Raw genomic sequence first — 16,153 nt, 5'->3', positions numbered from 1 at the left:
TGCAGCATTCTGGATCAGCTGAAGAGTCTTAATGGACTTTTTCGAGCAGCCTTTTCGAGCAGCCTGAATTGCAGTAATCCAGCATAGAAGTAACAAATGCATGGACTAGTTTTTCTGCATCATTTTTAGACAGGATGTTCCTGATTTTCGCAATATTACGTAGGTGAAAAAAGGCGGTCCTTGAAATTTGCTTAATGTGAGACTTAATTACGGAGGACCTTCCTATAAGTTTTAAGACTATCTTGCCAAATTAAACAATGGAATGCGAATTCCTCTTAAGTTTCCACGATATTTGCTTTAATTTGCGAGTTTCAGTATTATACCATGGAGCTAACCGTTTTCTTTTTTGGAGGGGCTACAGAGTCGAGTGTCATTCGCAGTGAGTCTGCAGCACTATCAACAAGATGATCGATTTGGGAGGGACTGAAATTAGCATAGGAGTCCTCCGTTACTTTGTGACTTGATAATGAATTTAGAGCTGATGGAATCGCATCCTTAAATTTAGCTACAGCACTATCAGACAGACATCTTGTATAGAAATTTTTACCCAATGGCGTGTAGTTCAGGAATACAAACTCAAAAGTTATCAAACAGTGGTCGGACAAAGAGGGATTCTGTGGGAACACTATTAAATGTTCAATTTCAATACCATACACCAAAACAAGGTCGAGGGTGTGGTTAAAACAGTGAGTCGGTTCATGAACACTCTGAGAGAAGCCGACGGAATCTAACAGACTGATAAACGCAGTACTAAAGCTGTCATTCTCAACGTCTACATGAATATTAAAATCCCCTACAATAATAACTTTGTCCGTTTTAAGGACTAAAGTTGACAAAAACTCTGCAAATTCAGATAAGAGTACGGACCGGGTGCTCGGTACACTGTAACGAAAAGAATTGGTTGCAGTGATTTCCAACTTGGGTGCGAAAGACCAAGAACAAGGCTTTCAAATGAGTTATAGTTTAGTTTAGGTTTAGAGCTGATTAGTAGGCTAGAGTCAAAGATAGCTGCAACTCCACCTCCTCGGCCTGTGCCTGGAGGAATGTGAGTATTAATATGACTGGGAGGGGTGGATTCATTTAGGCTAACATATTCTCCATCACCCAGCCAGGTTTCAGTAAGACAAAATAAATCAATATCATAATCTGATATTAGTTCATTTACTAGTACACCTTTAGAAGAGAGAGATCTGATGTTTAAGAGTCCACATTTAATTTTCCTATTAGTTTGCGCTATTGCTCTTGTGGTTTTAATTTTTATGAGGTTATGCACAGCTCCTCTTCTGTTTACCTTTGATTTAAATAATTTCAATGGTCGGGGGACAGACACCGTCACTATAGGATTTTCACTAAGTAACTCCTGAAATGGAGGAGCAGAGAAGTGTGTTAGACTGCGACTCTGTGTAGGGTTTGGGTGGGTAACTGCTGAATTAGAAGGGCAGAGAAGTGTGTTAGACTGCGACTCTAATACACATTACATTCATAAAGCATCTTATGGAGTGCCCTTCAATCAGTGTGAGTGGGAGTATGCTTATGACTACAGCCTGTCTTTGGATGTTAGATATACTAATTGCAGGACATTAGCAAAGAGGAACAATGGGCACAAGTAGACCCATCAACACTGAAAGAGCCTTCACCGATTATTTGCTTGAAGCTACAGTGGAGGACATATAAATGAATGTCCGTTACATTCAAGCCCTCGACAAACAAGTTCACACAATGCTGATTAAGCCACCAGCTTAATCTCCCTGTATTTTGCAGGAAACCAGAGTTTTAAAATCTGGCATCTGTGTCAATGTTCCAGTACTGGCGAAGAAGTAGTGATGCGTAAATGAAAAGTTAAAGATATCATTCATCCTTGAGAGATGAATATCTGTACGAACTGTCACGGCAATTCCAAATTTTGTTGAGACATTTCAGTCTAGACCAAAGTGGTGGACCAACAGAATGACATTGCTGTGCCGATGTGGCTAAACAAAGTTCACAAAGGTAGCTTTTTTTTTTTTGTTGTCGTCTTACATTGCATTAGACTGTGAGGGCTGGGTTATACTAGAAAATAACAACTTTGTATGATGTGTTGTCCCCACCCTCCTCGGGACTGTGGTTGGAAAGCGTGCATTTGTGTGTTTGGATGTGGGGTTTCCGAAGCTATTTGACTCTCTGATAGAGTACTGGCACCTCAAGCTATCCCTGCTATTTGGTCTGTTACCGGTACGACTTATGATGGCTGGTTCACATTTAGTTTGTTGAGCTGTTCTTTTGCTTTGTGCAAAAAAAGAAATAATTAAAAGAAACACTGGCAGTTCATTTCATTGTTTTAGTTGTGAAACACAACCACTCACTGCTTTCCGAGCCTTTTTGTTTGAAAAGATAATTGAAGTGTCCCTGACTTTTTTTTGTTCTACCTAAACCTAATGTTTAAGCTTTCTGCACACTGACTGGTTTGTCTCTCAGGAGGCAAGAAGGAAGGGCCCTGTGGAGGCAGCTGCCTTGACTTCCAGTATGTTTACCACTGTGGTCCCAGCTATTTAAGTCTCCAAACCTAGTAATTATTCCAACTTTACATATAATGTGGTACAAGTCATTTTCGTCCACCTGACCCCACCCGCTTACAGAAATGCAGGGAAGCTGTCGTTTATGCAGTCATTCTCTTCTTGCCTCAGTCATTCTTTTAAATACAAAAAAGCAACTCTAAAAAAAGTTTTACTAAGTCATTTATTTGAACCCTTACACAAAACCCCTCAGAGCACTTGAAGTGTACTTCCTCATATCAACAGATCATTATCTGGTTAGTTTGGGCTGATTGTTGTATTTTAATAAAGTGATCCCAGGTCTGCATCGCCTGAGACTAAACCTAATGAGGAGAGATTCAGCATTCATAAACTCTTATATTGGACCGGCTTTATGTGGGAATTGTGGAGGGTGGAGTAACTGTATGGTTGGAGCAAATATAGAATAACCACTTTCCAGTGAATTAAAGCCTTCTCAACCCCCCAACCCACCCCCCTGCGCAGTAAAATGAGGGCATTTAGGTAACTCCACCCTCCTGGTCTGTTATATGGTGCCCTGCCACATCAACCATGAGGGGTCTGAAATATGCAAAACAGAGGATCAGAATGATACTGTGCTGTAACATCTGCAATAAACAGACACAAACCAGTGTTAATTCAGACGGGTCTCAGAGCAAAACTCGTGCTGTTGCAGGCGATAATTATGGCTGAGGAGGAGACATAAATCTAAATAGACAGTAAATTAGCTCACACTGAGGAATGCAATTCATAAAACTCAGGTTGTTGCATGTGATAATGCGATGAGTGGGCACAGAATTTCAATGCACAAAACCCACTTCACACAGCTGATGAGTGATGAGGAGACAAATGAAGCAGTTTTCATCTGTCACATAAAACCGGTGAATTGAAAATGTCCCTATTATCGAGTTTTCTTTCATCTTTGACCATTTCCGAGCTATACATAAGGTTCACATGGGCAGTTTTCCAGTGCATCAACAGAAGTTGTATAAAGCTCTGTGGCAAACTTTGCATAGGAAGCACTTCTTGGAAAAATATCACGCTGCTTCAAATAAAAATGCTTGCAATAAAAGAGGCATTTATTGACATGGGATCAAATGTCACATGAGCTGTCTAGCTGTTATTAAGGCCAGACATTTTTATAATTTTCTTAAACAGGAAATGGTAACCTGAGGATTTATGAGAGCTGTTTTTCACATACAACCATAGACAGACATCAAAGATCTGATGTGGTTTGGTTTCCCTGCCACAGCTATACTGTGATGTGTTTACTGTCAACATGGTCCCTCAAAGCAGTGTACAAACGTATCCCGAGTATCCCACACAAATTACAGTAATTTGTAAGCATAAACACATTAATGTGTCAAAACTTCATCTACATATACATACCTTGCTGTCTTTTTATCATTATCTACTGTATGTGTCAATTCATCTCTCAACAGGAAGTCAGCTACTGTTTCATTATGCTGTGTCACAGCAGACTTTTGAAATCACAATTGGGGAACTCTGCGCCGACGATATCAGTAGATTAATAAAATGATTCACTGACCTATTGAGTAACATTTTTAAAATTCTTTGGTATTTCTTTGGACATGACACATGACACTTTTTTTTTGAGTAGTCCATTGCGGCTGACCGCACCATAAAAACCCTTGACAGAACGGCAACGGATGCACATTTTCTCTGGATTTAGATCCAGCCAAACATGTGAGAAGTGCCTCCAAAACATGGGCAGAGACCCAAGCTGTCTGACCATCACAGCCACCAAAATGCATAAAGAAACAGAATGAGAGTAAGTGTGATGACTGTGGTAGCTTAAAAAATGCACTTACGAATTGTCGTCCTTACCATAAAGTCTGGATGTTCTCTGTCAGGTGTTTGCCAAAAATTGGCAAAAATGTGCTATTAAATCCTAGCTCTTAAGAAAAATAATCAACTCTTACAAAGATAAACGTGCAAAATTTATTCGCATTTATGTTTTGACTACTTTTTGTTTGAATATGGTTGATGCTTTAGGGTTGAAGGTCACCTCATCCCAAGAAAAGGACTGTTAAAAGTATTAGAAGGCATGTGACATGTGATTAACACCAGGGACTTTGTAACCAAATACAGTGTAATCTTTCACTTCATTTTGATTAGGAGCTTGGTGTTTATGCACAATACTGCCAACCACTTTACCCAGTCCCACAAGAAAACATAAAGCATTACTCCCGCTCTAAATTTAGATATCTATTCTAGTTTGAAATACCAGCGGCACGGTGGTCCAGTGGATGGCACTGTGGCCTCAGCAAGAAGGTCACGGGTTTAAACCCCGGTCATCCCAGCCTTTCTGTGTGGAGTTTGTATGTTCTCCCTGTGTCTGTGTGGGTTCCCTCCAGGTGCTCCGGTTTCCCCCACCATCAAAAAAACCCAAAGTGCCATTGACTGGGCACTGATAAAAACCTTGAGTTGGTCCCCCGGCGCTGCACAGCGGCTGCCCTCTGCTCCCTTGAGGGACGGGTTGAAGTGCAGAGAACGAATTTCGCGACAATTATTATTTATATTTTGTGACAATTTTTTTTTTTATCTATGTAGAATGACATTTAGTTTCAGTCACCCCCTCTGCAGTACAAACAATGGCTGTGTGGGTGAGGGGAGAGTTTAAGTAAAGACTTGGGATCAGGTCAGCAGGTGGTGCAAAGAAAACAAGATGACAGTGCACCACTGTGATTCTCGGTGAATAGGTGTCATTCCTATATTTACTTACCGTTTCTTTCTTTTCATTTTTCTTTACATCTAAATACACTCACCGTGCATACATTTCAAACCCAGTCACACATTCCTTCAATTTCTGCCATGCCAGAAAACTTCACATTTACAATTTGAAACATTCTTATGCTTTTTGTTTATTTTCTTTGGTTCTTTGGGCCCGTTAGACAACAGGAGTGTATAGGGACATTAACATTACAGCATACTGTATACACAAAACACTGCCAACTGCTAACAACTAGAATTTTAAAGAAAAGAAGCTATGTATTTTGTATACTTCAAACTTTTCTTAAATGCCAACATCATCTACAAAACAGCATAATTTCTTATATTTGTGCGTTGTGTTACTAAAGCAACTGCATAGCTCAAACAAAATAGGCTTACTGTAGGTTCCTTGAGTACAAGATGTGCCACCATTTGCATTTTGAATTAAGGTTTGAGAAAGAACTTTTTCCTCAGCCAGTTCTGGTGGGCATAACACAAAGCTTCAGTCTTCCCTTACATCAATACCTCCTTTTGTGTCAGCACCAAGCTAGAGCGAAGGGGTCTAAAAAAAAATTTAGAACTACTGAATGGGCTGCTCCATTTGTCCCACGCTGCTGGCTTTGCTCCAAATACAGAGTAAGTGCCTTTCTACTGTCACTATTACTCACAATAAAACAGGCATTACAGTTTAAGGCTAAAAGGAGCAGCAAGGATGGCTGGTGAGAAACATTAAGCATCAATAGAGAATGTCTTCATTTGCCATAAGATGTGGTGCTGATGCATTTACAAATTATGGGTGAATCTCCTGTCTCAACAGTGCGATGACAGACCTTTTCCTTTGTGACGTAGCAGACACCATGTGAGCGGTGACCGTGTGATGCTGTTGCATGGTTACCACAGATGAAAGGATCCAATATAGATGCTGAAAAATGTTTGTATAGCAGACCAGGGTGACCACCGGAAGCAGGCAGCAAGTGTCCATTTATACATGTAGGAAATGATGGTGGAGAAAGTCATTTGAAAAATCTAAACTGTGGGCTTTAATTCCCACCTTTTCCCCTCACTTTGAAGTTGGTCTTTAATTCAAAAAGGAGAAGCTACAGAAACAACTAATCATTATATCACTCATAGCGTATCATGCACCACTAACCAAGGAACCGAGACAGTTTATTTTGAATGTAAGCTGAGCAATAATTATAGACTGTGGCCTCCTGTTGTGGGATTCAGAATTTGGTGTTGTCATAGCAAACATTAAATAGATTTTTTTATATTTACTATACTGTGATCATTTAAATATGGGTCAGTGACAAAAATAGAGCAATGTGCTGGATTAATGATATGCTCATGCCCACGTTTGACCATAAACCAGAGTGCTAAGGCACCCCTGTCCTGTGTGCCAGGCCACAACTGGCCAGCACGTAATTTATAAAAGAACAAAATGAGGATCATATGGTCATTTGTCAAGCGAAATTAAACCAACATTCACTTAAAATGACCTTGAAATAGTTGTAAGTGAGGATGAAAAGAAATCTGGGCAGGTATTTCCAGGACAGCCAATCAAAATCAATCCTAACAATGCATCCAGCTTGTGCAGTGAAACCCTTACAAATGGTTCATAACGCAGCAGCACATCTGGTTTTTGATCAGCCCAAAAAGACTCATGTCACTCCATTACTCAATGGCTCCCCGTGGCCTCCAGAATCAAATTCAAGTCACTAATGCTTGCATACAGAGTGACTACTGGGTCTGCACCCATCCAGCTAAACTCCATAATACAAACTTATGTTCCCTCTCGGCCGCTACGCTGCTCCAACGAATGCTGCCTGGCTCTGCCATCCCTTCACACAAAACAATCCCAGTCCAAGCTATTCTCATCTGTGACACCACGATGGTGGAACGAGCTACCACACGCCATCAGAGCAGGAGTGTCCCTCTCTAACTTCAAGAAGCTCTTGAAAACTCTTCTCTTCCGAGAACACTTCCTCTTGTAACACCTCTAACTCCTAACCTCTAACATGCACTTCCTGTGCTCTTCTTCTTCTATCCCCTACAATTATCTTGTATTGATTGCACTTTTTTGTTTTGATTGCACTTTTTGTTAACTCTTACTTCCTTCCCTAGGTATTTACCCCATTGATGTGATATGTACTATGAGCCCTTACTAGTACTTATTGCTGCTCTTACTAGTATGTATTGTCAGTTGTAGATCTGTATTTGATGCTCTGTTGATGCTTGTATGTTGTTCCTCAAATGTAAGTCGCTTTGGATAAAAGCCAAATGAGTAAATGTAAATGTAAATGTATCTATAAATAGAGCTATGCGACAGACAGACAGTGAAAGCCTTCATGGTTTTCTTCTCCTTCTGTATGTTGACCTCTTCTAACTATACACTGTATAAAACTGTGAGAGGAGTCAACACGGCAGGAAATAAGTCAGCCCTTTCCAAAGTGGCCTCTCACTCTCTTTGATTGGGGCAGCAGGAAGGGAACATTTTCATACCTTTGCTCTGGCCATTTCTCGTACACAAAGCTGCTCTATTTAAAGAGCACAAGGCTGTGGTCTTATATGGATGGTGGTTGCAGATAAAGTACGGGTAAAATTCCCCTTGGAGAAAAACACATTATATAAAGAGGCCAATGCGCCAAACATTTAACTTCTCTGACTGCAAGGTTTTATCAAAACAATGACGTCCACTCCCAAAAGGGAACCTACAGTATACTCACATTGTTACCATCCCAAGACCTGGTTCTGCCTTGCCCATGTGTAAATCAAGCTGGTTTACAATAACAATAACTTTACAATTTCTCATAGAATGTGTTGCATATAAAACAAACTATTAAATTCAGAGACAATGATGCATCCTGTGAATCCTTCAGAGGAAGCTGTTCTATATCTTTCTATTACCTGCTCTACAAAAGCAAATTGTTTAGACCTGAATTCAGATTTTTTGACAACTGATTTAATATAGAAAAAATTATTATGCTATAGAAATGTATAATGTCTAAATTTGCAGTAACTACAACATACAGCTAAAAATCAAGCTACATAGCAGTAAATAAACTGTGTCTGTGAAGTTACGGCATTCTTGTGTTGTCACCCAAGCTGCAGTAACTACACTCCAGAGGTGTAAATTACCAAATGCTTTGCTGATTTAAAGTGTTACGTTCAATTCCGTTGATTGTAGTCACTGTACAGTTTGTTCACCTTTTTCTAAGCTAAGCAATTGCATCCGCTCAGTTGTTACAAGAACGCTGTAGCCATAGCTTGTGATATACCCAAGTCAAGCTTAATTATTAGTGAATGAAAATGATCAGTTTTGATTAACTGACATCTCTAAATGAGGAAGTAGCTAAATCCAGTCATGATGGATAAACCAAGGCCAACTACTAAGTTAACTAGCTTAGTAGATCTCACCTGCTGTCATCTCAGATTCTAACTCAAGTTCAATTTTTGTGATATGGGGATAAAGTTACCTTTAAATCACAGATTGAAATTGTAGATAGTAATAGTAGAGTGACAGACACCCAGCAAAACAGATGCATTTTATCCGTGCATACGTCAATATTAATAAATAATCAAAATTAAGGTTATTTTGTAAAGATTATTTCAAATTGAGAATGCATTTGTGATACTGCAGTTTCTTGCATTTTGTGAAGACTATCCAAAAGCAGTGCAGCATAGGGGTGTGACAAGATCTGTGACTCACGCAATTGACATTTTCCACATGCAGTCATGCTACACATGTCCTGGCAAGGGCAGATTCAAGTGTGCATATTTTTGGACAAAGAACACGGAAGACTTGTATTATTATAAGCGATTGTGACAAGATCTTAACTCTCGTGTGAGAGTCACGCAATTTACATTTCTCACATGCTCTCATTCATTTCCGTTGACCCGCGGAGTGAATGAACTCCGCCCAGCTGATGCGACAATGGCGTACGCCATGATAGTACTCAAGTGAACCCTCTCTTGCGCTGTCCCTCTCAGACAGTTGTGACCAAGTGGTACCTTAGCTGGTACAGTTTGCAATGTAAATTTCTGATGCGCAACCTTGCTCTGTTTGGGACTGTGAGCTGCACTTTATTGAAGGCGCTAAAGTTAACATTTGTGTGGATTTGTGTTGAGATTTCTGTCTGATCAGTAGTCTAGTGTTTCAGTTAGTTTCATATTCCACCTCCTTGTCAGACATTCTAACAGTCCCAAACGATTTTTTGTGTCTATCAGACAGTCCACCAGCTGAGCAATAACTTATGCACAGAGTATAGGACATGGTAGACTTAAAAATGATTATGTATTCTTATTAAATGATGTTAGTCTCATAATATTACGTCTTTTTTCTCGACATGTCAGAGAACACAGATATGTGGGTGAGATTCTGAACATGCAGAAAGATTTGAACATGAGCAAAAAGCCTGCTGAAACACAGGAGCTATTAAAGTCCAGGAGTTTATAACTAAAATTAATTAATTTATCATTCAGGTGAAAAGGTGCCACATGGACATTTAAAGAGGTATAATCATTGCTGCATGTGTGCTGACTCAGCAGGGATGATATTACATTAGAAAAGGATCTACAGGAGAGAAAGATAAAGAAACACATTTCCACCATATATTGGTGTAGAATTTATTTTAACAGAATACAGGAAAGTGTTTAATACCGAAATGTTTCATATAATTCAGCATTGAAGATTTCTTAAAAATAGTATTAAAATCTCTTATCGTCTCGATCTCGTGATGCCAACATCGTGTTCCGTCTTGTCTCCTGAGGGAAGTGTCTCGTCACACCCCTCCAGTGCAGTATGTTCTTTACATTCTTTAGGTATTACTATGTGGGTTCTGTGGTAGTGATGTATATGGTTAAACAATCCACCTAAAAAGGCATAAAATAAAAGAAGTACAATATTTCTATCTGTATAGAGTTTGCCAGCCAGCCTGAACACTTTAAACTCTTTTTCCACAACTTCATTGCATCTCCTCTCCTAAAAAAAGCTTTCTTTTTGTCGCTATGCACCTGCATGTCCTGGCGAGGACAGATTCAGGTGTGCATACTTTTAGACAAAGAGCAGAGACAACTTTTTATTATTGTTATTATTACTCCTCAAGCAGGGCAAACTGGATGGGTGCCGCACATACCGCACAGGACAAACACCACTGGCCTCAGAGGAACATCCCCTGTAACTACACAAACATCTACATGGCACTGGAATATGCAGAACAGGTGGTAAGGCCAAGACCTTTCATTTATGCCTGATGACAGATGCGCACCAGCTGATTGACCTGAAAGCGCTTCTCTTCTTCTTTCTGACTGATAAAGTATGGTTTTTATGGTGTAGTTATTTCCTCTGAGCAGAAAATATTAAGATTTTTGATTCAAGACCTGCCGAGTTATGGGTTCTTTTGGGGTTCCACAAAAGAGAGAATAATTTATCTTAAAATTACATCTGCCTTTTATCATCATATATATTTATTTCAGCACAGCCTGATCGAATTGTTGTACATTTCACACTACATTAATTTGTTTTTTTATCTTAAGCCACTTATATTTTAAATACTTATCTGGATTGATTTGTGGTTACATTTTTTTCTCAAGGACGTGTGGACAGAAGGAACAAGTGATCAAACCACCAACCCAATTAATGGCTAACTCACTCTACCACCAGAGCTATAGTTGCCCCTACTCCTCCTTACCCTCTTTCAACCACCTTGTCACCACCTTTGTCAGTTTGTGTGGGAAGGAGGCCCCTTCGAGGGGGGGGGCACACACCTCTCTTTACTTTTCCAAGGGCAAGGGCTAAACTTTAAAGATGATGACACCTAATTTCTTGTATTTAGCATTTGGGAATGTGGTACAGTTAATCTGTGGAGGTAAAAACACTGACTTAGTCACCTGTATCTGGGTTGTACATAATCAAGAATGGTTTAAAATGCATTATACAGAGTAGGATCACACATGTCAGATTTGTCAAATAATAATCTTCTATTTGTTTAAAATTAAAATACAATTTGCTGTGACATTAATTAATTAATGCAATTCATACAATACATTTGGAAGTTTGTGGTTAAATGGCATAACAGAAAATCCCAAGTGCCAGTCAGTACCCACAAGCGACTCAGGCCTCTCACATGGCTTGTAAATGACCAGTTGCTCACACAGATGCTGCTAATCAAATCTCTGGCAGACTGACGTTTAACCCAGCGGTTGATAATCTGAAGGCAGCAGCTTGGAGAGGAGGGAGCTGTGTCTGTGGCTCCGGGGGCCCCTTCCAGCTGGGTCACATAGTTGATGTTTGGCTAAAAGAAAGATAACAGAACATGTGAATGTAGACCTAAGAATACTTACTGTTGTTATGGTTTCACATGTGTACAGGTGCTGATCCAACGGACCACAAATGGTGTATGTTCTCTAATTAACAGGGAAATGAAGTGTTGGATAGATATACTGTAATAAGGCAGTTACCTTGGACTCTTTTATAATTCTCAATTTAAAAAACAACAACAATATATCTGCGTGTATATTGAGAGCATGTGTGTATATTTTGTTTTTTGTTTATTTTCATGGTTGTTAAATGCTTTTGACAAAAAAACTGAACCATACCCAAATACAGATGCAATCATAAACAATTGTTCTTCTTGAATTAACTGCACAGATTTTGTTAGGTTGAAACTTATTACCAAATCACTGAAAATACCCAAAACAATTCTCCCTTTAAGTGTGGATTCATTTTGTTTAATTTGGCATAAATATTGTCTCACTAAGTTATCCATTTATCTGTAAGGTAACTTTACCTGTGTTATATTTATTATGATGAAAAAAAAAAAACGTTTATTTTACTTTCGATCTATTTCACTTGAATGCAGTCTCTAGTGATAATTAAGACACTTGTAAATAGTAGTGTGTGTGTGTGTATATTTATATAGTATGTAATAAATGCAATAAATCCCGTAGGATTCATACATTACATTAAAGTACCTAGATTATATCTAATATAAGATGTATAGTATGGACATAGAAAAAATATGTGTGCTGGTTTGCTGTATGCACATGAGCTTTCAAATAAAACAGTTAATAAAACTTTGAATATGTTCTGCTGTATAAACATTTTAACGTTTTTGTCTTGTTTTGGAGTTTTGTAAAGGGTTGTTTTGGCTACACTTCTTTCAGAGTGACTTTAGTTTTAGTTTGTGAGCACACACCTGAGAATCCACCAGAAACTACAAAGACTCATGAGCTGTTGATTGATATCAATGTTTTACTTTGATTTGACATAATCTTAAAATTATTTAAATGGCATGATCAAAGCAAAGTTAACACATATGTAATATGGGCCATGTGACTGCCTTTAGAGACTCCTCACTGGGAGAAACCCAAGCAAACTCTGTAAAGGCAGAATTACATCTCGTAAAAGCGATAATTCATATGTTTGTGTTGTGACTTGCACGTCAAACTTAACAGAGTAAACAACCAGTGTGAGCCACACAGCACAAATGCAGCGCTTCAAACTCAAACTCTCAGTTTACGTGCAAACTTTAAATACAAGTGCAATCTCCGACCTTCAATTTAGCTTCACAAGTAAAACCTAGTGGTCTCTGGTTTTACAAAATCAGTGATTTGAGAACAAAAATACAGAAACAGCTCTGAAAGAGTGAACAAACCCCCAGTGGTATATACAACACTGTATGGTTGACTTGGATGACATGCTAACAATTTACCAGAGAGACCACCGGAGGAAACCAAAGAGAGACATGTAAAACCTGCTGCTGTACGGTACACAAAACATTTCTAAAAGTGTTTTAACATGGGAATTGCTGTGAAGAATTTTGTAAAATTGTAATATAATACACAGATGACTCTCCTCTGTTGGAAAAGTTAAAGTCAGCAGAACCTCAGACTCCCAGTGGAGATCAGTAACCTTCTGTCCCTGTAGAGGTCAGTGTGCCACAACATACAGCACTGATAACCCCCCCCCCCAGCAGCTGTACAATGATTCATGTATAGTCATCACTCTCCCCAACATATAGTCATACATTTCCTGAGACTCTCTACGCGACATCATGTTGATGTCCCCTCCAACAACTTTTATAGTCTTACAGCCTTGCTGACGCTCGGATATGCTGGGTTGACAGATATATGGAGAACTGTGAGTTGACTGTGCTGAGTTACAGTGGCTCCACAAGCTTGTAAACACTGTTTAAAAAAGAACTATTTGATCTTACTGTTATCCTTTCCCTCCTTTCAGTTTTAAGCATGACTGGGTGATAGGCTCGGAGAATTTCCTGCTAATTCTGATGTCCCCTTGAATTTTCTGATGTGCTACGTTTTCACAAAGGCAGCGCCTACTCCAAGTCTTAATTGTGACTGAAGAAAAAAATGGGCACGGGCTTCCCTGTCTGGACCATCTGCATGGTTTCTTCTATGATTGCTTCCTGATTTTCTATAGCAAGGAAGTGTGAGGAATTACCTCTTCAAAGGGATGTGTGCCCCACCAGCACTAATCCCAAGTTAATGGCCAGTAGAGGCAACAGACCCTTACATCCTGCAGAGGTTTCATATACATAATTCCTTTGCCTAGTTAAAAAAAGTCTCAAATTGTGAAAATCAGGAATCATATTTTCAGGAAGAAAAAGAAATACGAAAATCTGTATCCTCTCCTCCCAATGAAACCCACAACCTCATTTGAAAAAAAAAAAAATACCTCTTTTACTGTGCTTTTAGGTCAACAATGCCATGCAGTAGTAATTAGTGATAACTTTCCTTATGGGAAGGGCTGAGGTTGTTGGAGTGGTTAGTTCCAGTGACTCTGAGACAACAAGCACAGCTCTCCCTGGTGGCCTCAGGCTGAACCAACAGACTGTAATTGAACTCACAACCCTCCAATTTACAGAATTAAGGAGAGACATCAGCCTGTCTTTTTCTGTTGATTTGTGCTCAGGACAAATCTTTTTTTTTTTTTAACAATAAAGACTTCAAGGCTGCAGGAAAATTGACATTCTGAAATCTTAACTCCGGTTTCAAGTTAAAAGTCATTGATATTAAATAAGAATTTTGCAAAGCTTTCTTCTTTGCAGAGAGGGACCCCAATTAACACTTTAGTGCTTCAAAGTCAAATATTTACCCTAATACAAACTCAATTAATTGGCGAAACATGGATGTTGTTGCCGCACACATGTAGAACAGATGTCACTGAGCCTTGGGGAAGCGCAAACACTTCACTTTCACGTTGCTGATCTCTCTGGCTGCTTTGCAATGATTTAGCATATATTCAGATTATTCAGACATCACAGTTAGTGCCATGTGACCTGTCAGCGCTTGTTATGGAACGGGTAAAGCTGAAGAAGTCTGACATGCCACGACCACTGTAGGCGTTGGTGGTTACAGCTAGTTTTGTGCAAACTCAAGGTTATACATTAAGAAAATGCTGATAATTGTGGTTTGAAAATTTATCAGTCTTGGGTTACAAAATAAAAAGATTCCCACCATTTTGTGACAACTAATTCTCCATCACATTCCATCCATCTCTATGATTCTTTATTCATTTACTTATTCATTAATGTATACAGATGAAGATTGTGCTGTTGATTTTATTTATACTACAGATAGTACTTTCTCTGCGAGGTTGCGAACACTTTGATTGGTAATTTCTGAATTATTTGTTCTCCTCTTCCAATATTTATGATCTCTGTAATGGATATCAAGACAGTTTTCAGCTAATGGTTGAAGATATCCCAACCGAGCTCAACGAAGAGAGTGTCCATTGGTCGAACCGCAAAATGCTGAATCTTTAATCGCCACACCTTTAGGATAATTCATAATTTAGTGAAGTGGGAGTGAAGCGTTTAGCTTTTCCTGGCTATGGCCCGCTAAGTGAAATGGTGTGGAAAGTGTGAGGTCATTAACCTGTTACAGGTATGTTCTCTCCTAATATTAGGGATAATGTATTCCACCCAAGTGTGACAAAAAAGAGGGAGAACGCGTTCACAGGTAGGTGCTGGCTATTCGTTTTTTGAAAACTTCATTTTAGAGCATTAGGTTATGAAAAGTTAATATCATTTTAATCAGGAGAGATATCCCTTCACATCTGGGTGAGATTTCCACTCTGCTGCTTTGTGGACCGATAGAGGAAGAGTAGGTAATTTCCCATCCTCCTCCTGTGCATATCACACTGTGTTCACTTATAGCACTGAATTCTTAACCTAACCATTATGTCTTTGCCATTGTCGCTTAAATATTCCGACAAAAACAAAAAGATTGCTTTCAAGCTCCTTTGTAAAGTTTTGCTTTGCTTATTAGTGACAATTCACACAAACTACTACTTGGCTTTCATGGGAAATGTATTGTGATGACATTAATATATTTTGTTATTACTTTAGAGTTCTTTGTTTTGGGATATTCATTTTAATGATATTGCCTAGCCCGACATCTATTTTTGAAGTGTGCATTTCTAAGCTACTTGCAAAGAATGGTAAGAAATAATAAATCTGTCAGCAAAACTATTCATACTCCCCTTTATTCTACATGAAACAGATCAATATCTTGATAGTGATTCTGTTTATGTCTCAACCCCATGTGAGTATGAAATTAAAAACTGTTTAAATACAGAAACTGTGAATACATGTTACAGTTCAACTCTATTTTACTTCACTCTCAGTTTTATTTATTCTATTTATGTTGTTCTGGGCTTTTTAATTGCTGTAACAGCACAATTTTAGATTAATGAATTGCTTAATTACTCTATCCATATCAATTATAGTTTTATATGTGACAGACAATGCAGATGTTTTTATATTATCTAGTTTTTTGCACCTGTTTTTAACTTAACTCCTGCATAGTCTTAATACACTTAATGTATCCTGACACTCTGTTTGACTTGGTACAGACGAGGCCATAACACTCCT

Source organism: Micropterus salmoides, unplaced genomic scaffold, assembly GCF_014851395.1.
Source record: "Micropterus salmoides isolate LMB-PRFRI ecotype aquatic unplaced genomic scaffold, ASM1485139v1 Ms_hic_scaffold_21, whole genome shotgun sequence".
NCBI classification, from domain to species: domain Eukaryota; kingdom Metazoa; phylum Chordata; class Actinopteri; order Centrarchiformes; family Centrarchidae; genus Micropterus; species Micropterus salmoides.
Note: the sequence above shows the minus strand (reverse complement) of the source record.